Consider the following 7876-nt stretch of genomic DNA (forward strand, 5'->3'; position numbering starts at 1 on the left):
CTTCCCACACTCTTGCAAAATTCTAAACAATGTTTCTAAACTCTAAACGCTCTAAAAGTCTGTACAGCACTTTGGTTGGCCTTGTCGCTGTTTTAAGTGCTCTATAAATAAAATGGTGTGGTAAAAGAGACAGAATGTCATGATTTCAGCTCCCTGCCTCTTCTGCTCTCAGCCACCTGCAAGCGCTCTTGGCCACGCCCACTTCTCCGCTCTGCACGGTGAACAGCTGATCAGCTGCAGCAGGAAGTTTATCCTGCAGTGTTGGCTGCACAAAGCTTTAGGAGGACGCTGCTCTGGGCTGCACACATGTGCAGCAGGTGCTAAATAATTAAAAATGATTTATTTTAAATAAAATTCCGTGCCGATCGTGCGGCTCATCCATCAATCAGCCAGTTGTGTGTCATGTCCAATCTTATTTTGAAAAACCGCGATTGAGCTACTACTGTAGATATATGTGTACATTAGACAGCTTATGAAACTGTATGTCTTGTAACTATTGTCTTTAAATTCCTTGTTCCAGTATTATGTTATTATCTTATATGTTGTTGTTGTTGTTGTTGTTGTTGTTGTTGTTGTTGTTGCTATATAAATAAACTGAATTGAATTGTTTAAAACAAGTTTAAGCGTTCGAGTAAACTTTTGATTTGACATTTCTTTGTTTGTTCCTTGAATGTACAAACAGTTAAGTTTAAAAAAAAAGCCAAATAAAAAGCTTTTTTCACTCAACCTTTATTTGATAAATAAAGTACAACATTGAAATACTTTAACAAAGAGCTACAATTTCTAATAGATTTGGAAACAAACATACTACTTGGAGAAAAGAAAATAATAAAAACTATTGTTTATTTACAGAACATAAGAGAAAAGTTGATGATTAAAAAACTGAATAATACCAAAACAATAAAAATATTGGTGAGAACTTGGATTTGCTTTTGTGACGTCGGTCACTTCCTGTTGAAACGACGTCCTGCAGTGAGACGTGACACGAGGAGAGCTGGTGGGAAAAGCACCGGCCCTCTGTGCTCTGCACAGACGGGTCGTTTGAAGCCTCAGCTTTACTTCAGCTAAACCCACGTTCACTTCCTCAAACTCATGCAATCTTCTGTTTTATGTCAAAAACAAACCCAGAGAAATCATGAAGTATGAGTCTTTGCTGATGAACAAATAAAGCTGTTCTGACTTTATGCTGGCAACATTTAAACGCACGACAGCTGATAAAGATTTTGAAGGAAGCACAAACATGGAACAGCTCAGAGGAAATGAACACAAAGGTGACGGAGTTCATCGTATTCCTGCCGTAATGCTCAAGTATCATTTCCATTTTTCCACCTTCGGGGTTGAGAGCTTGATATGGGACGGGGGTGCGCTCAGTTTCATCCACATTACTGAGCAGGCCGACAGGCAGGGAGTCGAGAGATTAGCTCCCGTCACCTGACCACTCCACTCAGCCAGAGAACGGGATTACACCAAAATAAACGCACCACTTCCCTGAAACTACCAGAAGTACAGGCGAGGGTTTCTCATCCACACGATAAAGTAACGCTGACCGTTGTTCGTTTAGTGACGGCGTGCTGGCTCTAATTAAGACACAGATAAATGAATAAAATTAACAGTTCCTGAAACAGAACTCGTGGGTTCTGCTGGACTTGACTTTAACATCTGGGAGTCGGGCTCCCAAAACAAGTCTTTGGGGCAGCACAGCTTCTCCTGCATTTATAATTAATATGAGGCAGCACTGCTTTTAGAGCAGGTACAGCAATTCTTTTTTGGTGTGCATTTTTTTTAAATGCTGCTTATATATATTTTTTTTAAATTGGTGGCCCAGCTTTTCTAGTGTTTACGGTAATTCCCACATCTGGCCAGTGGTGTCCCTGCTTCACTGTGCAGAGAGGAACTGCCAGCCCACAGAGATGTACAGTATGGTGAAAAAAAAGAACGTAAATAAATATATTTTAACTTTTACTAGAAAAAACCTTCTTTAGCCAGACTGAGCTGAATTATAAATGAGCGCTGAGATTTTCTCTTCTGTGGAGCTCACTTGTCTTCCAGAAACCGTGGACACAATCTGCCGAGAGGCAACTTTCCAACGGTGTTTTGGAGCCGTTTCTCTCTCAAGAAACTCTCGCACCGCCCTGAGGCCGTTGGACACTTGTTGGCAACTCAAAGTTGCCCCAGAGTTGTGAAAAATAAGGACATATTCTCGAGTTCAAGTGCATTCTGTATTTGTGTTACCTGGATTATTGAGCATGCATCGTTTAAATCTGAGTTCTGTCCTCAAAGTCAGAACCAAACATGCTGAAGCTGCGTTCAGATTTATGAAACAAAGATTTGTAATAAAACTGTCAGACTGCTCGAGTCCCTCTGTGGACCAGCCTGTTCACCGCTGCCTTCGACCGAAGCAAAGAACTGTTCACGTTGTAATTTATATTCCTTTATTTCCATTCTTAATCAGTTTGTTTTTACGTGTTTATTCTAATAAATGTCCTGTCTTTGATTATCTGTCATTTAAACAAACGTGCTTTTACAGTTTTTCACTTTTTAATTGTTTCTGTAAAGCACTTTGAGTTGCCCTGTTGAAAAGTTTTATAAAAATAAAGATTCCTTGCTTGTAAAAATCAAAGAGCCAATAAATAAAGCTGTTGAGAGTGCTGACTGAAATTTAACTCATAAAGTAAAGTGAGTGTGTCGGCAGCAAATAAAAATGAGAAGCACAACAAATGAATCGGAGCAAAAGCTGCCGCTGGTCAAACGGCTGCAGGATTTTGATTGTTGCCGTGCAACTTTTGATATTGTTGCCATGGAAATGTTTATTGCCGTGCGTAGCACAGACAGTAAATGTGTTACTGAGAAAGAGGCTTTGTTGTGCAGAGAAATCTTGGAAAGCATGAGTTTATGATCATGCACAAATCGTTAGTGACTGTTTCTGTGATGAGAGGGGATACGTTGCATTTGCATCTCTGTCAAAATAACCATCATCACTTTGACTTTTTGTGACAACAAAGTCTTTTTTTTGTATAATTTAAAAACAATGTGACAGAGAAATTTAAATTAATTGTTTTTATTTTGACTTTGTTAATGATTGATGCTCAAAGTGAGTTTCTTCTCTTTCCAGCCGATCCCAAACTGCCGTTTGTGCATCGTCTGTCATGAAGTGAGGAAGTGATGGAGCAGAAACCGTCATGTGAGCCAGCGTCGTGGCTTCATGTGCTGCAGCATCAACGCCTCCTGCAGTGTGCATGACTGCTGCAAGGTATAATGTCGACTCTTTACCTAATAGGTTGTAATTCTGACTTTGTTACGGTGGATGATTCACGAACGCTCAGAGACAACTTAAAGAGGGGCTCGTCTTTGTGGCCCTGGAGCAAATTACCCGAGAAAGGAGTTCAAGACTTCGGCTCCTAAAGGTGCATCTCTGGGCTGTGACTGTTGATGACTAGTTGACAATTGGTCGAGCAGCGTGAATGACTCGAGTGACTCGAGTGACCCCGGTCACTTTACTGAGAGACTCAGATAAACCTGGATCCACAAAGAGATTCATATTAACCAGCTCTACCTCCAACACTGTATTCTTCTCCTTGCACTTGATTCAATCTGTTGGGATACACTTTTTAAAGGCAGCGTTGAACCAGTTTTTCAGAGATGATAATTTTTCATTAAAGTCGTTTTAAGACCTGACACTGTGTTTTCTGTGAGAGGAGATTTCCACTGCAGGTGCTAAAACAGCAGCTTTGAGACCGTTTGGAGCTGCTGTTCTGGAACAGTTTTGAGAGAGAGGTCGTCACAGAAAATGTCTGAACATGGTCAAACTCCAGCAGCAGGGCCGTGCACCTCTGCAACTAATGTGAGGGGGTGAGAACCACCACGGATGCCAAGAAATACTTTGGCGACTCCCTCACAAATATTCACCAACTAGACGGAGCCCAGAGAAATACCACACCGTGCACTAATTAATGTTCCACTCTGCTTAGCTGTGCTTTTAAATGCAAGACACACAGTGCAAAACATGCACCCGGTGCCTAAAGAGAAACCAGTTAAACTGAGTTCAATCTATTTTTGAACAAACAAACCAAAAACAACAACTGACACATTATTATTACTGCCAGGTGTAAAACGTAAAGCTCTGAGTCAAACCACGATGAAGATGACAATAAAGTGATGTCATGTGATGCCCAACACCTCCTGGCTGTTAACGTTACTGTTCACAGGAAATGATTTGGAATGATCTTTGTAAAATATTTGATAAGCACCTTCCAAAGTTATTTTTACCATGATCTCACTAAAAGGTAATTATTTGGTAAAATGTGCCTCTTTAACAGACTTCTCAAGATGTTTTCAAACATGTACAATCATTATTTAGGTTTTCTGTGATGTCACAGAAGTACATTTTAAGTTTTGTTCCTATTCTAACAGACTTATTGAACAATGAAAGGCCTCATTATTGCTGAACGGCTGGGGAGGGATTTGAATGGAAAGCCAATCAGCGTCTCCTTAAGCGAGCGTTATCCGGTCGGCTGAGCTCCTGCTCGGCTCTTCACCCCTCAAACGCTCTAAATCAATTATTTTATTCTCCTTAGAGACAGAAATTAAATCTATGATTTTCTTGGATTTAGGGATAAACACATATTTTCTCCCCAAGTCAAACATGATTTGAGTAAACCAACCCCCCCCCCCCCCCCCATCGTCTCTCTGACTTTCTCACACAGTTATAACATTAACACTCGCCTCTTTCCTTTAAAATATCTGTCTTTACAGGATATCCTGATGCATGCTCAATAATCCAGGTAGAAAAATCCAAAAAAGTTCAATCTGGTCCTCTGGACATTCAAAAAAACAAAAAACAAAACAAAGCAAAACAATATAGAAACGTTTCGTCTCATCCGAGAGACTTCCTCAGTCTGAGGGGCTTTTTTTGAACGTCCAGAGGACCAGAATGAACTTTTTTGGATGTCTTTACTGGATTTAAATTCTTCCCAGTCAACATGTGGATAACAGTTCTTGGCTTTATTATCACCAGTGTTTCCCTCTGTCCTCACGTCGTGCACATGTAGCGTCGCCCTCTCTCTTCTCGGGGATCAGGAATAAACACACGGCTTCTGGAATGTGTTTATCCTCTGCATGGCTCCACTTCACCTCACTATTGTTGGGCTATTTCACTTGACTGCTTCCTTTTTAACGTTATTCAGGCTCCTCCCATTTTGTGACAATAAGACCACTTTCAGACTTGCAGAAAAAATCAAAAACAACAAAGTGTTTCTATGGAGCCCAACTCAGACTCAACTGTAAAACTGAAGCTTCAAACAAAAATGCATTAAAATTACCTCTTTTGCTTCTTGTAGCACAACCCAGATTCTGAGGAGTTGTGGTTGAACCATCCATCCATCCATCCATCCAACCATCCATCCATCCAACCATCCATCCATCTAAATTCATCAACCTGAAAAGTTTTGGGTGTGACTGTGTGTCACCAAAATAATTTTTTTTTGGTTGGTTGAGGCGGGGCAGAGTGACAGATCCTGGCGAGTGAAGGGAACTATTTTCTTCATCCCAACTCACTGGGATTAAATTCTCCACAGTGATCTTTCTTATGCCTGTTTGCAGCCACACACCAGAATGGAACTCAACACGTTTCTTATTTTTGTAGTTGTCCAACTCACAATGTTTGCATCAAGGTCAAGGTCAAGGTCAATGTTCTTTATTGTCATTCTCATCACATGTGGTACATGAAGTGGGATGAAACTATGTACACAGGGTCCCAGTTACATCAAATAAAAATACAAACTGTAAAGAAAAACATTAATAGGATCTAAGATATGAACTAAGAACAACACTAAACTAAGAATACAATAAGCATTACTAGTATCAAACAATATGCCAAACAGCAGCACGAACATGAGTCTGTGTGAGCAGATGAGCATGAATGAACACAGCAACATGAAATAAATCAGCAGCGTGAGATCAGCAGAATGAATAGTCAGCAGCACATGTGGCATTACAGTGATTTTTTTTTTCCACTGTAATTTCCACAGTGATTATCTTCACTAGGGATTCATGATATGATTCATGATATACGGCGGCAGCTATCTTGGATTTTGATAAGGCAACCCAGATTTTGAAATGAACATTTCTTATACCTACAGTCACACCCCAAAAGGGAAGTATGTAGCTCAGTTATTTTTCAAATTATGATGCTCACACCATGCACTAGCTCTGCACTCCACGACGGGAGACAAAAACATATAAAATGTGGTGTGACCTAAACTTTGTGTGTCGTTCTGATGCTCGTAATAAGTCAAGTTTTTCAAGGCTGAGAGGCTAAACAGGAAACCAGCTTGAAACAAGTGACAGCTGTATGTCTGCAGTATGTCATGTACTCAGAAAACCTATTAGACCTTTAGTTACCAAATGAAATATAAACTGATAAGTGAAGCAGATGCAAAGACAAGAAGCGCAGGAGAGTCTGAACGGTGACCCGGTGGGTTTAAAGATATAACCAGGTTGCTCAGAAAAGAAAACCTGCAAGTCCAAGTTCAAGGTTTATTGTTGTTTTCACCACATGTGGTACATGAGGTGGAACAAAATTATGTACTCAGGTCCCAGTCACACCAACGATATCAAAAATATTAAGAGTAAAGAGAAACAGTAAGTTAGGATCTAAGATGTACGCTAAACGAACGGCAAACGATACGGGAAAAAAGTCTGAAAGGAGACAAGTTTGCTTGGAGAAGAAAAACACCACAGTCCCTGTGGAGCGTGTCCAGGTGTGACACACAAAGACGGTTTAGCTCACAAAGTTCATTAGGCTGTTGGTGAGATGGACGAGACCAGAACCCCCTCTGAAGGTCAGCCAGTGGGGAAAGACCCTCCTGAGCTTGTTTTGTCAAATCAGACATGAACTGGACTCACAGGTACCAAACTCTAACTTAAACCCTAGACCCAACTCTGACCTTTGACCTTAAGCCTACCCTGGACTCCTGACCCGATCCCTAACGCTCTGACCTTCGGCACTAAATTTGGCTTATACCTCTGACCATGAGACTCCTGAACTTTGACCCTGGACTCGGACCCTGGTCCATTGCATCACTGGATACTCTTGCTCCTCGAAGCACCTTGATGGGTTGGGTCGTAACGGGAGGCCTGGATGAGGTGATGGGGGTACGTGCCTGGGGAGCCAGTGCAGAGATGGACAGATATATATATATATATATAATTTTTTTTAAATCTAAACTGTACAGTAAAACACAGTTCATGTCCTCAACTTCACTTTAAAATGGGATCATTGCAACACAGAACCATACAAGGATGCTAGTTTTGCAAAACAGGACATTTAACTGTGTAGAACAAAGAACATTTCACAAACTGCACAATAATACTATCTCACAACCACAACAGGATATGCTGTCACATCACTGCTGAGTGCTCAGAGCAGCAGATATAAACTTATAATCCTATTTTAGAGTCCTCTTGTTTGAACAGTGAATCAGTTTAAAAATGTCTGTGTTGGGAACATCAGTGCAGCTGCAGGACACGAAACGTCTGCCGGCAGACGTTAACGTCTCACCGACAGTGAAGCTGCCTTTTACACAGTTTTATATGACAAGTGAAATTGATGTTTTGTTTTTTTATTATTTCATCATTCTGAAAAACATTTAAATAGGTGGGAAGAAGATGTAATGCCTGAAAACACACAAAAAACCTTTGGTGTGAATAAGGCAGCCATCTGAGACTCATTCAAGGGCAGCATCTCAGTCATACAGATTGTGTGAGTGTTTTCAAGAAATGGTGCGATGGTGTGCTGAGGAATGTGAGCTAACGCACGGTTGGCATGGAAACGAGGTATCCTTAGAGTCTGCAGAGATCTGCATCCTCCTCCTGACAG

The sequence above is a fragment of the Nematolebias whitei genome, chromosome 7 (genome assembly GCF_014905685.2).
Source record: "Nematolebias whitei isolate Nwh7 chromosome 7, NemWhi1, whole genome shotgun sequence".
Classification (NCBI taxonomy): Eukaryota; Metazoa; Chordata; class Actinopteri; order Cyprinodontiformes; family Rivulidae; genus Nematolebias; species Nematolebias whitei.